General features: G+C 52.8%; 1 protein-coding gene across 10 annotated transcripts in view; it reads right to left on the reverse strand.

Annotated features, from left to right (window-relative positions):
* DNMT3A (DNA methyltransferase 3 alpha) overlaps window positions 1-17,401 on the reverse strand; it is a 102,436-nt gene that overhangs the window by 19,725 nt on the left and 65,310 nt on the right. The window contains exon 1 of one of the 10 annotated variants that reach the window (XM_088026346.1): window positions 2,871-2,889. The exons of 8 other annotated variants lie outside the window; for them this stretch is intronic. The gene's annotated coding sequence lies outside the window, so the exon portion shown is untranslated. Of the gene's footprint in view, window positions 1-1,406; window positions 1,500-2,870; window positions 2,890-17,401 lie in introns of those variants that run through there. One more of the 10 variants, XM_088026347.1, reaches the window with a different exon arrangement.

Below are 17,401 nucleotides of genomic sequence, written 5' to 3' on the forward strand. Positions count from 1 at the left end.
GAAATCACTGCTCCGCGTCCCCCCCTGCTCAAACACCACCACAAGCCCCTAAAGAGCTTGCCTGCTGCTCCCACGCCATTCTGGAATCTTAGGATTCTAGCAAATGTATGTTATCAGATTCACCCATTCTTTCTGCACACACCTTTCAGATCCATCGATACATTTATTCTTTCCACAGTTGACTGAGAACACACTACAAGCCACGCATCCTCTCTGCTCTCCTACCGATAAACTAACCATCCACACCTAATCGTGCTCCCATTTGGGCAGCCTCCGTCCATTCACTGTCTCACGCTCATCCTTCCCAAAGCCTGCTCCAGGATTCCCATCACCCTACAGAAGAAAATGAAATCTTGCTCCTTAGCCCTGAGAACCCTTCAACCTAATCTTACCCCAGCGACTGAATCCGAGGGACCCGTGAACTCAAACTTTAAGGCTCTGCACCTGTTTCCACCACATTCAGTGAAAAACCTCCTATCTTCAACATGGCTTTCAACGTGAAGCTTTCCCAGAGAGTTTAGAGCTGGGAATGCAAAGCCCACCCTCAAGCTAAACAAGAACATCAGAAAGTAACTGGGAGTGTAAGAACTCTAAGCTAGAAGGCAGAGGACCTGCATTCCTGTCTTCGCCTTGCAACTCACTGAACAGCAGATTCTGGAGCAGTCCTCGCTCTTCCAAGTTGCTTCAACCTAAAAAGGCCTTTCATCTAAAGGATTTCCGTTACACTTTCCTGACTGGTTTAAGAATCTGATGTATGTAAGTATCAAGAACGTCAAGGACTCTCCCAAGTTGCCAATGGACTCCCAGATCCCAGGGCCCCAGGTTAAGAACCTTTGTGTTGTGCTCAAAGGTCTACTGTGTTGTAGAGTCATTTTTGTTTCAGTCTCAAGTCTTTGCCTCCAGGCCACCAATCAAACCTGCTCCCGGTGGAGTCCTTGAACACTGAGGTCGGAAATCCTAGTTCTTTCCGTGATTCAACAAATTCTAAGATGGGATAATGCATCCTTTGCCCCCAGCCCACGAACAGCTGGGAAAAGGAGCCAGAAGCCGGTGGTGGGAGAATGCAGAGCAACTGCTCTTCCCTCCCAAGCCCCCTCTCTCACCTGCTGGGACTCTGCCCTCCCCTTCCTACTATCAATTATCTACCACCCCCTCCCCCGTAAGAAGATGCACCTAAGTGTGCACTCAAGCCCATCCTCTTCTAGGGATGCACTACTGCAGCCCCAGATCCGCTCACAGAGAAACTCCACCCCTCCTTGAAATTCAGGCATGGCTGACTGACCTAGACCAGGGTGCTGCCATGGGTGACCCCAAGACCCCGCTTCAGGGGTGATGAGGCCCCTCGGCCAGAACAAGGTGCAGGTGGCAGAGGGCGGGAGGGGCCTTCTGAGGAAAGGTGAAGTCACCTGCACAGCAAGCGGGTGCCGGGCTCCCCAGGTCTAGAAGGGAGTCGTGCCCGATGCCACCCTCCTCACTCCCCCACAGCTCCTTTGTCTCTCTTCTCAACCTCTCCACAGCGAGTTCCTGAACATTCTTCTTCCCCCACAACTTCCCCCAGCTTGTCAGATGCTGCTGCTGACGGCTGTTAAGCGCCCCCAGCCCACTAGGTGCAGGAGAACACGCACCCAGCAGGGTTTTGGCAGGCGGAGGAGGAGGAAGAAGGGGGCCTCCGTCGGGACGAGGCCAGCAGGGGTGGGGGAAGGAGGAAGGGGGTGGGTTAGCAGCGGGAGGCAGGAGGAAAGGGGAAGAAGTGGCAGAGATGGTGGCTGGGTGGGGGAGGGGCCTCATTAGAATAGTCTGCCTAGGGCAGTGTGGGAATGCCTTTTTTCCACGCTCACTCCGACCCTCCTCCCCAGGCAAACAATGGGAGAAAGAAGGGTTAACTCAGGGCTTTGGCATTTGGGCTAAAGGCTCCTACCCCCAGTTCTTGAGGTCCTACGCCAGAGCGGCCCAGAGATGGGGCAGGCCCAGGGAGACACCACCCCAGCCCCCACTACCGTGGCTCAAGGAAGCCACTTCATCTGGAGTTTGTCCAGCCTGGAAAGCCACTGGTAACTCCACTCGAGTAGAGGCAAGGCCTCCCCGACCAGTCCCATCTTCCTGGGCAGCTGTCCCGCCTCCGCCTTCCTCTGCGACGCAGGCTGCTTCCCGTTCCAAAGGTCAGAGGTCTGGGCGCCCATGCGGACTCCCCGCTGGTGCAGTGGATCCCAGGCTGTCCCAGGCACCTCTCCCATCACAGGCCGGCGTCGTCAGGCTGCCCCCACCCCCCACGGCCCCCGCTGATGTGCCACAGCCCCTGTCAGGGTCACACTGCTCCCTCCCACCCAGCACCACTTCTCTCTGCGGGCCTGCCCGCTGCTGGCTCCCAGGGACACGCACGAGAGGAACTGTCCCTCCCAAGAGGCCGCAAGGTGGGCATGGCCCGAGGACAGCATGGTCCACCAGCCAGGAGCACAGGTCCGCAAGGAAATGCCAACAGCCCATCAGCCGGCCAGCTCAGCAGGGGCGCTCCTTGCAGCCCAACTCCTGGTCTCCCAGCTCCCCCTGGGCCAGGGCCTGCCCCCCAGCCTTCATTGACTACTGCCCCAGGCTCACACGCTGGGGCTGCTCTTCTGGCCTCTGCACCGCCAGGTCCCACCTGAGCGCTGGGAGGAGCGGGGCTTGGGGCTCCTGAGGAGGGAGTGGGTGGGACAGCACTAACTCAGCATCTCCAGGACTCGGGCCAGGCAGAGCAACCAGCTCCTGCGGGCCAGGGAGGAATACTTTGACTCTTCTCAAATCCAGAGGGCTGCAGCGGCCCAGAGATCCTCCCACCGGCCCCTGCCGCCTCCCCGCCCCCAGTCTCCCCAGGGCTCCGTCCAGGAACCTACCCATAAGGCCAGGTGCAGCCCCTCTGTGGTCCGGCTCAGGTGTGAGCCCCGGCCCTGAAGCTCTGTAAGTAGCTGCCCGTCTGGGGGGAGGGGAAGGGGGCGATGGGGCTGGGGGCGGAGGGGGCCAGAGAGAGGGGGAGGGGGGAGGTGGGGGGGAGGGCTTGAACATTTTCTTTGTCTAGAACTCCAGGTCACGTGGGCCCCGCTGGAGTGCCTGGTTGGCTGCAAGCGGGCCGGGGGAGGGGGCCGGCTCTCAGACGCTGGCAGTGGGCCAGCCCCTCTCCTCCCGTCCGAGGGGCGCGGGCCGCCGCTGGGGCCTGGGGGCGCGGCTGGGCCTCCGCCCGTTCCCAGGACCCCGCCCAGGCCGGGCTGGAGGCGGCGCCGCCCCCTCCTCCGGGCTGGCCCTCCCGCCCCCTCTCCCCCCGACTCTGCCAGAGCTCCGAGGGGCGCCGTGGGGGCGAGGCGGGGAGCCCGCGGAGGCAGGGAAGGGAACCGGGAGGGAAGGGGCTGCTCTGCAGCGGCGGAGGTAAGCCGGGAGCGCGGAGAGAGCCAGGAGCGCCGGCAAAAGAAGAGAGGAGGTTGCGGACAGCCTGGGAGAGCCAGGAGAAAGTTGTTAAAAGTCAGTCTCTCGGCAGCACAACCAAAAAAAAAAAAAAAAAAAAAAAGAAAAGAAAAGAAAACAAGAAAAAGCTTACAGATGAGCGTAGAGGCCCAGGAAGCTGTAGGGAAAACTCAAAGCACACAGAGGCGGACAGAAGGCGCCTGCGGAAATTGGGAGCGCTCCAGAGCAAGAACTGCTGGGGAGAGGGTTCTCCTCTTCATGCTACAGGTGGATAGAGAGGGGTCCCTTAAAAGCGTGGCTTGAATTCAGGCTTTGAAAAACCTCTTCCTGGCCAAGTCCCTGGGTCCCCTAGGTCACTCAGGATCTGCGCTGAACGTCCCATTTTCCTCTGTGCAAGGTGGTGGTGGGGAGGGCACACTCTAAAAGTTCTGCAATTTCTCCTGGACACAACCATCTGCAGCTCAAGGAGACTTCATTCATCTCCTGGAGCCTCCAGGTGCAGCCCCCAGGTGCAGCCTCAACCGATTCAAGCTCCCTCCTCCCTAGCAGAGGCCCCTCCCCCCACGGAGACACACACACACACACACACACACACACACACACACACACACACACAGTCTCCACCCACATCAAATAAAGAAGCAGCAGACCCTCTTGGCCCTGCCTTCAATGAGTTGACAGGTTCAACTAGACCTGGAGAGGTAGGAAAAAGTCACTGAAAAACATCTGTATAGATAACTATACCACAAATACCAAGCCCCACCGACCTGGTTGGCTTCAAAACCAACAAAAAACAAACGGCTAGTAGGAATGATAAATGAGGTTAAGGAGGGCAGTGCGGAGCAGAGATGAATCAAATTTGGAATGAGGTCAGACAGGAAGGAAATAAAGCGACGTAAGGCTGGAATGGGAGTACAGTCTTGCCCGCCTCCACCTGCCACCTCCCAATACGACTAAGGCTAAAGGGTGCAGAGAAAGAGGTCAATGGATACATCCTATAGCAGCGAAGGATAACGGCAGACTTTCTGAGAAGACCAGATGAATGGGTATTTTGGAAAGATCAACCTGGTTTCAGTTTGCAAGATGAGATCAGCCGAGCTCCGTTGCCTTCAGGCTGGTATGGCCATAGACAGTTAGCAAGATGAATTGGAAGGAAGAGCAGAGGAACTGAAGGCCATCACTCTTGGCAGCAGAGGGCTGTTTAGCCAGCAGCACTTGTTGGAAGAGCTGGACTTGGGTTCTGGTTCCACCACCATGACCTTGAACGAGTCACTTTAACCCCAAGAGGTCTGTTTTCTCATTTGCAAAACAGAAGTGATAACATCTGCCCTCCCAGGCCCTGGAATACCAGCATCTCTTAAAGAGATAATGCCCCAGGTGCCTGGCTTCCAGCCACAGTCAGCTGGAAACATACCAGCTGGAACCCATGCCCGGAGAATGAGGTCAAGAGATGTGCTGTGAAGGACAGCCCACCTTCCCTCCTGGGGCTCAGCATCCTTCTGAGGGCCATCAGAGCAAGCAAGCCCTGAAGAGAGAGGAGGACGCCAAATCAGAGAGAGGGCTTTCTCCAGATAATACCTGGGGAGTTCAAACTTTCCTCTCCCAACCCCAATGGAGGCCCAGAATCCATACAGCCAGGAGAAGGAGGCGTTCTGCAAAACACAGGCTCTTCTGCTCCAACCCATCTTTCAACCCTATTAAGGTGTCTGGTACAATTTTTCAGGAGAGCCCCAAGCAGAGACGGGAAGCCCTGAATTTGTACCTCTCCATCTGCTCTCCTTTAAGGAATGCAATAGGACTTGCTTTGCTGCTTCTCTCCCTGATGTCTGCTCAGCATCCAGGGCTGGTAAACAAGGCCACTGTAGACCTCCCCCGCACACTCCCCACCCCCCCCCCACCCCCAGCCTCTTCTCAAAATGAAGTTTCTGATCTGGCTTGGCTGGCTCTTTTTAAAGATACTATGTCTCCTCTCTGACATCTCCTTTTCCATTACTACCTGGCTATAACACCTTAAACTCTACCACCTTAAACTCTACAGCTCTTTGGTCTTGGGACTTCTTCAGACAGTAAGTAACGATGCCTATGCACGCAGCCAGGACTCAAGGTGTCAGAATGGACCAGGGCCATCATCAGTTTCACTTTCTCTTGCCGCACTTATAAACTAGCCTTTCCCTCCAGCTGCCAAACTTCCTTATTCTCATCCTTTAAAATTAAGCTCAAATCTTCTGTCTTACACGCAGCTCCCAGCTTAAGCAAAAGAAAGCCCAAACTCAAGGTTGTCCCCTCGCCAACCTTGGACACCGTCCCTCTCCTGTAGCTATGTGGACAGGAAGGGTTCCCCCTCTTCTGTACGATGCATGAGTCACTCAGAGATTCGTGTCTTCTTCACGCTCAGTGGGCAGAGACAGGCCCCAAAACAGAAGAGACCTCAGAGTTACAAGAGGTGACTTTAGCAAAAGGTCAGGAACAAAATAAGGCAGCCTTCAAGGATCCTCAGGTCATCTATGTCCTCGACCTTCCAAAGTAACCCTTTGGGGCTGGTTCCTGAGATAGATCTTTTTTCTAAGTTTATTTATTTAAGTAATCTCTACACCCAACGTGGGGCTTGAACTCACGACCCTGTGATCAATTCCAACCAGGCCAGCCAGGTGCCCCCAGATGCGTCTTTGTGATAGTCAGCCTGAAGTAGGAGGGTCATGCAAAACCAGGCAGGGTCTTGGCAACATGGTAACAGTTTGCTGAAAGGGGGAACTCCTGGATGAAAAGATCTGGTGGATGTCAAGAGCCTAAAAGAAGTGTTGGAGAGGAAGTATCCAGGATGGCCTCAAAGAGAGGGTGACCTGAAAGAGAGGGCACACTTCCTGTTTGACAGGCAGAGAGCAGGCCTGATGAATTACCTCTTTTCAGGACACCTGACTCTTCGCCCTGATCCTGGATTCATCAAGCAAACTTCTAATCTTAATGACATTTTCCAGTGACTCTGATACTGCTAAGTTGCCAAAGGCAGCAGGACAAGCAGGAGGATCTGTGTGGCAAGGAGGACACGTCCTGTTAGAAATTGGTAAATTTAACGTTCTGGTATATGTCGTGCTCCTGTGTTTCTGAAGAACACGATCGCAGTAAGTGCGGTTAATCTGACTTTCCAGCTCACAGAACTGAGAGCCGCCCCCCCCCGCAAGCAGGAATTCCCACACGTCAAGGTGGGAATGCCATGTCAGCTGGGCTGGGTGTTCTGTGGTCTGCTTTGACATGAAATCCAGTGCTGGAATGAGGGGGGAGGTTATGTGGCTTCCATGAAACAGTATATTTAACCACTGGAGTCCCTTTACTCAAAACCAGAGAAGCCGTGATCCCTATGAAGCCACCTGCAAAGCCACGTTATCGAGGAGGCGCCTCGTATTTTTTTTGCCACATGGGCATTCCCAGCCATCCCAAGGCCAGGGAGGCTTTATCCAGACAAAAGGCCATGAGATCAAAATGGGTGTCTATTCTGATCCTGCCCTTCTCTTACCTACAAGCTCAAAAGCCTCTGTGACGTGCGGGAGACTCTGACGACCTGCTGGTTACAGTCAACACCGTGCGTGGCATTCAAGGCCCCCACAATCTGGATCGCGCTCACATCACCCAGCTCACGCTCTGCCCACCCACTTGCTATTCCCAAAATATGCTCTTTTCCCTGCCTCTGTGCCTTCGCTCATGCTGTTCCTCGCTCCTCCCCTTCCACTCCCACCAGCCCAAATCCTACCTGTCCTCCCAGGCCCAGTCCACCAGTTACCTCCACCAGGGAAGTTTCTTTAGACCCGAACTGTCCAACAGGGTCGCCACTCACTGCATGTGCTATTTCAATTAATTAAAATTAAATAAAACGAAAAGTTCAATTCCTCAGTTGCACTGGCCCACCTTCCAAGTGTCCAAGAGCCACACGTGGCTGGGGCTACTGTCCTGGACGGCACAGATTTTAAAACATTTTTATCGCTGCGGAAAGTTCTGTGGGGACAGCGCTGCTCTGGCCCCTCCCCTTACCTTCCCCTCACTGAAAAATTACCCTGCCCCTCCTCCACCTTACTCCCATTGCACCTTGTAATCTTCTTTCAGCACCTGCCCAAATTTGTTTGCCCACTAAGGCCATTGTGTACTCATCTTTCTCCTCCACAAGATTAAAAATTCCTAGAGGGCAGGGCCTGGACCTTATTCAGCTTCCTATGGAAGCAGTGAGGACTAGCGCTCCTTACACATTGGAGAGGATTTAAACAGTGTTGGCTGAACTGAATTCAACACTGTCTTGGGAGCCTCTTCCAGACTCCACTGCCCAAGTTCCCAGTGGGGGACAGATACTTTCCAGAGCAAATTTCTAATAGGTGCTAAGAGGTACAGGCCTAGGGCCCCCCAAAGAGGCCAGGAATCTTTGCCTGTTCCCCTGCAATCCACATGGAGGTTGCAAGCAAATGACCAGGACTGGGTTGCTGGCGGTGAAGCTAAAAATAGCCACGGAGCCAACAGCAAGGAGTTGGCAGGACTTGTTGCTAGGGAGACCAATCGCAGAGAGAGCAACTAAGCAGGAGAGTGTCAGACCTGCACCTGGAGAGCAGAGGCCATAGTTGGGGGGGGGGGGGCAGTGTGGCTTGAAGTTGACAGGGGTCCAAGGCTCCCACCTAGAGATGTTCTGCCTTCTGGCAGCTCCTGACTAATGCTCTAAGTGGGGCAAATGTTCCCCCTGTCCCTCAGTAACCCATCTCCATGGAAACCACCATTACTGGGGTGAAGTACCAGCCCCTGGAAGGGAGGCCTCTGCCTAGAGCTGGTTGTTATGGCAACATCCCCCCCCCTTCCTGTCATTCTCTCTCTCCGGGCTTCTCCTGTGGGGGAAAGGTGGGGGCCTCGTCTTGGCTTAGCCAGCATGACCAGGAAACACCCGCTTCCTGACCAGAGTAACCTGCAAGAGGCTCTTCAGAAGCTCCTGAGAACCCCGAAAGGCCAGTCAGTCCTCAGCACAGGGCAGAGCTTCCCTTTCTTCCCGCAAGGGCCCCACAGATCATCTTGCCAGGAGAATCCCAAAGTCGGTTGGGTTTAATTGTATTAGGATCACCCAAGGAGGTTTTTAAAAATACAGATTCTTGGGCCCTCCTATGGAGATGAGCAGGCTTGGAGCAGGGCCCAGGAATCTATTCAGAAACCTCCCTAGGTAATTCTGATTCTTGCCAGGTGTGGAAACCACTAAAGGCCCCGGCTGTCCTTGTTACAAATGAGGAAACTGAAACCCTGCATGAACTGAGCCCACCCAAAGGGTCAGAGCCACTAACTGAAGAGGAAGTGGTCTGGGGAGAGGAGGGGGTAGAGGTCTGGAGGTAGACGGAGATACAGAGGTAAGCTCCCCCAGTGCCCGTGTCTGAGCGGAGGCCGCATCGCCAGGGCCTTTCCCTCCTCCTCCCCTTCAAGCCAGAACACGCTACTGGCTGATACTGGACTGTGATTTAGAACTGAGCTTTTCTCTCGACAAGCCATCCCCTGTGGCACAAAGCAGAGGTAATGGGGCTGGGCAGCCTGGTTCCCAGAGTGCAGAGAATGGTGGCAGCCCAGGCAGATGATCTGGGCTGAAAGAAACTATCCTCCTTCGGAAAGGAAACCAAAAGGGTCACCATGGCAACCTGCACTGTGCTGGCCTGGTTGGGCTCTGTGCCATCCTCCCAAACTTGGGCCCAGGAGAGGTGCAGCCTTCAGGCAAACGCTGGGGGCCAGGGGCACCCCATCCCCCTGCCAGTCTAAGAACCCACAGGGGGGCCGTGCTGTGCTCTGGAACCAACACCTGAGCCTGTCTGAAACACAGCCGGACCCCAGAATCTGGGAGCACGGCCCTCCCGAGCACCTGCAGTAGCTGGGCCAGGGGAGGACACTGTGGAGGTGGGGGAGACGGGCCTCCACCCTTCTGTTACTCACAGCCTAATTGTGTGCCCAAGACCCACCGCACATGGAACCACAGCCCTCATCCAAGACAGCATGCAATTAGATGGTAAATTATGTGGTAGGGATGCTGCCTCCATGTGCTGAAGGCAATCGGAGGGGACCGAGATCAGTAAGGGCAGCAGTGGGAGCATGGCAGAGGGTGAACGAGGAGTGGGCACGACCTCCCATGTTTTTCAGACAGGAGTGGCCCCATCTTTGGGGGTGTCTGCAGTTGCATCGGCTCCCCAGCAGATGGAGGGCAGGGGTGCGAGGCGCAAGCACAGCGTCTGCCTAGCTGTGAGGCAGGAGGTGCCCCGGGGCACCTGCCGCACAATCCACACACTCCGATCACTCACATGCATTCTTCGGACCCAGAGAGCCACAGAAAGGGTCGGGGTGGCAGCCCCTGGCTGACCCCTCGCCTCTTCTCTCCCCGCCACCCCCCCACCCTACCCCACCCCCCGCCGCAGCCTTCACTCCTCTCCAGTCCCTGTCATTCTCTTCAGTCACTGCTGCACGTTCCCTAAAGCCATGTGCCTGGAAGCCCCAGTTCACCAGAGCATCCCTGAGGCTCCCGGAGCTGCAGCTGATACCTCCTTCCTCACTGTCCCCATCTGCCTTCTCCTTCCCTCCAGCTCCAGGTCTGCTCCATAAGGGGAAGGCTTCCCCGCAAAGCCAACTCTCCCCTCTGGATCACTTTCATCCCCTGGCCCAGAGCTGCTGGGTGTGCAGGGCTCCGCCAGTGAGTAGAGAACAGGGTCTGGGCCGAGAGCAGGGGTGTGGGTGGCCGTGTGGCTGGTCCCCATACCTCACCACGTCCGCACAAGGAGCGGGATATGAGGTCTCGGACTGAGCAGAGGATCACAGCGGATGCCAGGACCTTCAGTAAATGCCTAGCTTCTCTGGATCTTGGTTCCCTAATCAGTCTGATGGGACCACGAATATCTGCTGAATGTTGCAGGGAGGACGGAAGGAAGTCGGGGGGGGGGGGGGCGTAGCATTGGAGAGGTGGAAAGAACGCTATGACAAGTTGGCCTGAGGACTTGTCGATGTTGTCACTTTGCTTTAGAAACCTGATCCTAGAGAGAAGTGTGAATTTCATACCTGGGGGGTATGGGTCAAAAGGAACCTGGTAAACCCAAACTGCTTGGGCTGCTCTCCCCTCCCCTCCCTTACCCTCCCCCCACCCCTGCTCCAGGCCTGGGGGTCAAAGGGAGGGGCCTCGGGGACCACCATTCAGATTCAGGCATGCAGACCCTCTCAAGTTTCAGAGTCCTAAGAGAAGCCCCAGGAGGAGCCCGGCCGACCAGCATTGCGGTAAACTATTGCTGAAAACAGCAGGAACGCCTACCATCTCCATCCCAAAGGGAAAATTTGAATTCCTGTACCAAGTCCTTTCCGGTCTTCTCTCCCCCACCCATGTTTGGAAACAGTTCCCTAGCTCTGCCTGCTTAGAGGCCACACTTCTTTCCCAGCTCAGTGGTCCCAGATCAGAGTCTCACCCTGGGCTGTACATTGGAATCACCTGGAGAGCTTCAGCAACTCTGTGGGCCAGGGCTCATAACTAAATTCTAAATGTAATGAATGAATCCAGAGGAGGGGCCCAGGCCATGGTGGTTAAAACAAAACAAAACTCCCAAGTGATCCTAATGTGCACAGAGACCCCCCCCCCACAATGTGGGTGCTACAGTAAATGCATCTTTCGGGGAATCACTTCTCTGCCGAGTTTAGTTTACTTAGAATCATCCAATTTTAGTATATGTGCTGCCGAAGCGGGCACTACTTGGAATCATCCAAAGCTTGGTGGTTCTCAAACTTCTGTAAGCCACAGAATCATCTGGGGAGCTGGCTAGAAAATCAGCTTTCTAAGGAACGGCCCTAAAGATTCTGCCTCCATAGGTTCTAAAAGGGGCCTGGGAATGTGCCTTTTGAATGCACTGCACAGGTGATTCTGATTCAGTATTATTACAGCAACTCGCCAACTTCAAAACACACTGAATTCTGATCAATTTTTGTTACATATAAAGCAAGTCCAACTCAATTTTTGGTTTTTGTTTACCCCACAAAGTTGCCCTTTAAACAGCATCTAGATGCAAATACACAGGAGACTGAGCTGTTTCATTCCTATTTTTGTTCAACCCATCTGAGTTGGAAATGAAAAATTAAAATATTTATACTGCCCACCCTCTACTGACTAAAGAGGAATAGGGGAAGAGTCATAAGGCATCTGCAAAGAGTTGTAATTAAAAAATGGCAAGTCCGAAAACTGGGAAAATTACGACACACACACACACACACACACACACACACACACACACACGACCTGGTGGCCATGGGAGAGTATACGCCACACACACACACACACACACACGACTTGGTGGCCATGGGAGAGTATACGCGCCACACACACACACACACACGACCTGGTGGTCATGGGAAGAGTATAAACGGAGAGGTGGAAGGCCAGGATGGCCAGACACTACACGGATATTAGAAAGGGCTCCACATGGGCGCCTGGGTGGCTCAGTGGGTTAAGCGACTGCCTTCGGCTCAGGTCATGATCCTGGAGTCCCGGGATCGAGTCCCACATCGGGCTCCCTGCTCAGCAGGGAGTCTGCTTCTCCCTCTGACCCTCTTCCCTCTCGTGCTCTCTATCTCTCATTCTCTCTCTCTCAAATAAATAAAATCTTTAAAAAAAAAAAAAAAGGAAGGGCTCCACAGATTGGCGAAAAAGGGGGGCTTGAATGGTCCTCTAATGGGTTCCAGAACTCCTTCAGGCCCCGGACATCCTCGCAGTTCCGGGCACCAGCTGCTCCCAGAAGCTCCCTGTCCCTGCCCTTCCCTATCTGGGTCCTGTCAGTGCGGGCTGGTCTCCATGCTCTGGGCCCTTCCCTCCCCGCCCTGCAGCATGCACTTGCCCTCCACAACCGTGACTCTGTTCCCAACCCACCTTTTGAGCTGCCTGCTACACCTCTCCCTCTCCCCGTGCACAGCCACCCTGGCTTCTCAAAAGCAGCTTGTCTAATGCCTAACTCAAAGGTCCAGCCCCTCCCAAGAGAGTATTTTCCTGACCTTGGGGTAGGCAGAGAATTCTTAGAGATATGCACACGAACTAATAAAAGTAAAACAAAATGGATAAACTGGACCTTATTAAAATTAAAAGCTCCTGCTGATCAGAATACACCCTTAAGGAAATGAAGAGCCCCACAGCACCTTCCGGTCCCAAACATGCTCTTCCTCCAGGATTCTCTAGCTCAGTTAATGACCATCACCCCCAGCCCCCGGCTAGGAAGCAGGTTTCTCCCTGACCTCCAACTGGAGACAATTCTATCATGTCTGCCTCCTGTTACCTGGACCCTCAGCCAAAGCCAAGTGGAAGGCCCTCCTAACTCATCTTCCTTCTCAACTTTTCCACTCTGGACTCCCTTGCAATGCTGCCAGGGCTATCTTCCTAAAATCCGCGTTCACTTTTCTCACATTCCTGCTCTCCCCTGCACAATGAAGCCTAAGTTTCTCACCGTGACAGGAAGGCCTTTGCCGATCTGACCATCTTCCTTTGTAGTCTTATCTCTTCTTATGCTTCCTCCCTGACTCTCACACCCTAGCTACCAGATCTCTTGCTGTTCTCTAAATAACCCAGAAGCTTCATGCCTCCTTCTCTTTGCCCTCAGTGATTCTTTCCCTGAAATACCTTCCTTGTGTATCCCTACTAGAATTCTCAAAGGATGCCTCCACCAGGAAGTGCTCTCACCCTCCTTTGTAGCTCACCAGACTCTTGGTGCCAGAAGCACAGAACAAGCCCCACGCTCTACCTGACGCCAAGGTTCACGGTGAACATTCCAGCCTCTTCCACCAGCCACATGCGCCTCTGAGATGTGCAACTCCTCCAGCACCAGCACAGTGCTGTGTGTTCAGTAATAACTGAATTCAAGCCCATTAACTCCCTTGTCTAGTGTACTGGCTCCTTATTAGAGTCACACAGTTCAGCCGACCTCCCCGTGCTTGAACATCCCTGGGGCCTCCTGGACAAATGGTCTGGTCTTTAAAGCAAAGCAGAGAGAACATCACCATTATATCTTCTCCTTTGCCTCATAGAAAGTGCTACGAGAATTCTTCTCAAAGTTGAACTAACGACGCAAGCTATCTTGAGGTGCTCTAGACTCCAAACTCCCAGAGATTTCTCGGCACCTACCTTAGGATCCTCCCTCAAGGCCCTTCCCCCACCATCCCTGCCAGGGAGACTCCTGGTTCCCGTGGAAGGCCTGCAGGCTGTCTCTTCTCTTTGGCAAGCCGGCCCCAAGGTCCTCAGGCAGGGCTAGTTAGTCGCTCCCATGGCCCCTTTGCTCATTTTTCTAAAATGGTCCTACTGGGTTACAGCATATGAGGTACTCCCTTACCTGCCTACCTCTCTGGGGGGAAGGGGAATCCCAGGGTGGGATTCCGGCTTTCCTTCGCATTTGTTTCCTTACTACTGTCTAGAAAATGCTGACATGCAGTAGATGTGGTGTTATCTTAAAGCCTGAGCACGCCTTAACCTTGCTCAGTTAAGGTTCGACAAGTCGTTAAAATAATGAATGAATGATTATGTGATTCATGAAAAGAAAACTAACAATAAGGGGCAGATCTAAGTAGATGGCCACCAAAGCCAGAAGCTGGAACGTGAATTCCCGAGCTGAGGAAATGCGCCAGGAAGACACTGAATGTCAACCGCTGCAGAGAGGAGGGCCCGGTTTGCAACATGGCCTTTTTGGCCCCTCCCCAGCCTGGGCCTCGTGTCTGAAGACGAGCACCACGGTCAACATTTCTGATCTGGGTATATAACAGCAGAGGAGGAAAGAGGACTAGTAGTGAAGAGGAAAGGAAAGCTAGACTCTAGCACCAAACACGTAAATGTTACGGAAGTCTTTATAAGAATCCTTATCAGGATACTTTACGTGTGCGATTCTTGAAGAGGCATGTATGTAAGGTCTGAGAATGCACTCCAATATTTAATTTGGAATTCATGTACAAGGTAGTATAGGAGACAAAGGCGTTACGGAGCATGACTCCAGCCCTCCTCCCCCCAAATTATAAAATTTTAGAATGTCTGGGATCAGCTACGTCTATTTCCGTCACGTTACAAAATAAGGAAGCTAAAGTGCAGAGAGGAGAAAGACCTTCTCAAATGCATCAGGGGCAGAGGCTGAGTCCAGAAAGCAGGCCTCCTGAATCGCATTCCAACATTGTTTTAATCCAATCTCACAATGTCAAATGGACAGTCACGAGAAGACAGCAACTCAAGGGAAGGAAGGGCTAAGGACCAAAGGAGCGGAGCAGGGGACCAGTACCGAGGGCTGAAAAGGACCCAAACCTGGAAAGATGGGAGTGGCCTGCATGCACGTGGGCGGCCCAGGAGGTGGGGAGTGGAGGCAGCTGGGGGCTGCTGGGCCAGCTAGCTCTATCCCTCTTTGAACCCCATACTTCAGTTGGAGGAGAAGCCAAGACTGCAAACTAGGTGAGTCATTTGGGTGCAAAACAGAAGCAGCCTGAGATCAGTTTTGCCCTTGGGAATGCTCTACAAGCATATCCATGTGGCTCTTACCTCCTTATCTAGGGGAAACCTTGGTTTCCTACGAGTAAAACAGGGATAAAAATAGTTCTTATAGTAATTGCAGACAATATATCTGTCAAATGACAAAAATAATACAATTTAGTAATGAGTGTGATGTCCTTTGTTCAAGGGAGAACAATCCACGGTTCGGGGAGTACAGAGCCTAACAAGAAATGGAGCACTCTTCCCGAGGGATTCTGGATAGAATCGAGCTTGACGGAATATTTGGAGAGGCAACTCGGAAGCAGGGCACGATTGGCTAGGACGTCGGGAATTTCCTTAAAAGGCTGGCAGGTCCTGATTTCTAGGGTAAGGTGAGCTGGCGTGAAAGCTGAGCTGGACAACTGCGATTGGTGCCTGTGAGGTTACGGGGATAGGTGTTTCCCATAAGCACAGCGGGACTGAGCTTTAGATTTCTGCCCTGGGCTGGGCCCCTGGAGCAGACTCAATTTTGTGGGTCCCGATACACAAATTCACTTGATCACATCTTAGCTCTGGCGTGCAAGTGAATGCTCTTGGCACAGTGCCTGGCACGAAATAGGTGCTCAGTCAAGTCCGACCCCTTTCGCCTGGTTCCAGGGTTGGTGCACCCCCCCCACCCCCGCTAGACCCCGCCCACTACTATCGCTTGCTTTCTCATCCCTAAGAAGTTGGGGTTGTTCTCAGAGCTCTTCTGTGTGTCCCAGGGATGAAGTGAACCCTCCAGTATGCAAACGGCCCACCCACTTGGGAGACCATGGGAGCCGCTAGGATGACAATTTCACAGCACATCCTAAAGGCCAGCCCTGAAAGTCACTCTGATTACAGGCTGTCACAGGCATACCTTTAAAAACGTGCTCAGCCTTTTGCTAAAGTATTCTTGTCATGCCTGCCCCAAATGGCCTCACCTCTTTGAAGGGAGATGTTATTTTTGAGGCCATCCTGCAAAAGTTCAGGTTGTCATTAATTTATATATGGTGGGTAAGTGAGGAATGCCTACTGGCCAGAACACCCTAAAACTACTAGCCACATGCTTTGCTAATAATTTGGCATTGCCACCATTTCTCATGTCTCCTGTACTAAAAGCCCAGGGGATCACACCTAATTCATCTTATTCCCAAAGCCCCCAGCACAATGGCCCCCTACTTAGTAGGTGCTTGGTGACTGCTTATTAAATGGAATATAGCACAGCAGGAGATGACCCTCTGGACATTCACAGGCTGTTCTTCCCAGGACAGACAGGAAGCACAGTTTGTTGAGACTGCAGGGTTATAAAGCAAGAGGAAGCAACATTTGCTCTCCTCACAGAAGCCACAGCACAAATGGCCCATAACCATATGAAAAGATGTCCAGCCTCACTTCGTATCTGGGAAATGCCAATTAAAATCATAACAAGATACCGTTTTTTTCCCCACCCATTAGATTAACAAAACATTGATGTTGGCAAAGGTGGAAGTCTTCTCATACCCTGTTTATGGGAGCATAAACTGGCGCTTGCCCTTTTTGGAGGGCAATTTGGCAGATCTGACAAGCAAAATACACATTCCCTTCGACCTAGCATTTCTCTTCCTGGGTGTCTGTCTTAGAGAAACACAGATGCACAAAGAGGCATGACCAAGGATGTTCACTGCTGCAGGTATTCATGCAGCAAAATACTATAACCAACATGAACGCTCCCCACTCAGGACGGTTAAGTAAAATCATGGTAATCCATACGGTGGGACAGAACCGTAATTACATGGCTAGATTATTGATACTTATCCTAAGTGAAAAACTGAGCTGTAAAATGAAACTACAATGTGGTTCCATTTACGTAAAAAAAAGAAAAACAAAAGCAACTGTGAAGCAAAATTATACATTTATACACACAGAGATGGATAGAAAAAAATCACGTCGTATATGCGCCAAACTAACAACATCAGGCACCTCTGCTGGAGGAATTAAAACCGTGGGGGAGGGATGAGTTTTTTTACAAGAACATATTTGTGTAATACTTGTGTCATTTAGAATCATTTCAAAAATCATCCGGCTCCTGTTACATGCTAGTCCTGCCCTAGGAGCTTTAGATATTAAGGATTACTTTATCAACCCACACAATTCTGAGATTACAATTATTGATTCATTCAGCACACCTTTACCCAGCTTCTTCTGAATGCCAGCCCTAGGGACGGAGGTGCCTAGACTGCCTGCATCTACCAAGCTCGGGTTGGGGAGAGGCAGAAAGCAAGCAAGGGCAAGTGCTGCTTGCGGGGACATGAGACACGCCTGCGAGCGCCCACCATAGCCCAAGGCCAGCGACAGCTGAGGGACCTCAGCTCGGTGAGATTAAAAGCGATGCTGAAGGTCCCACCTCTGGTAAGTCGCCAAGCGGCATTTGAACTAGCCTCCAAAGGCACCCTTCCCTTCAGGAATATGAAAGTTTTGCTACCTGTAGGGCAGCCTGGAGGCAGGGGATGGGGG

Source organism: Eumetopias jubatus, unplaced genomic scaffold (assembly GCF_037043125.1).
Source record: "Eumetopias jubatus isolate StellerSeaLion01/CBP00866 unplaced genomic scaffold, mEumJub1_p1.0 scaffold_9, whole genome shotgun sequence".
Lineage (NCBI taxonomy): Eukaryota > Metazoa > Chordata > Mammalia > Carnivora > Otariidae > Eumetopias > Eumetopias jubatus.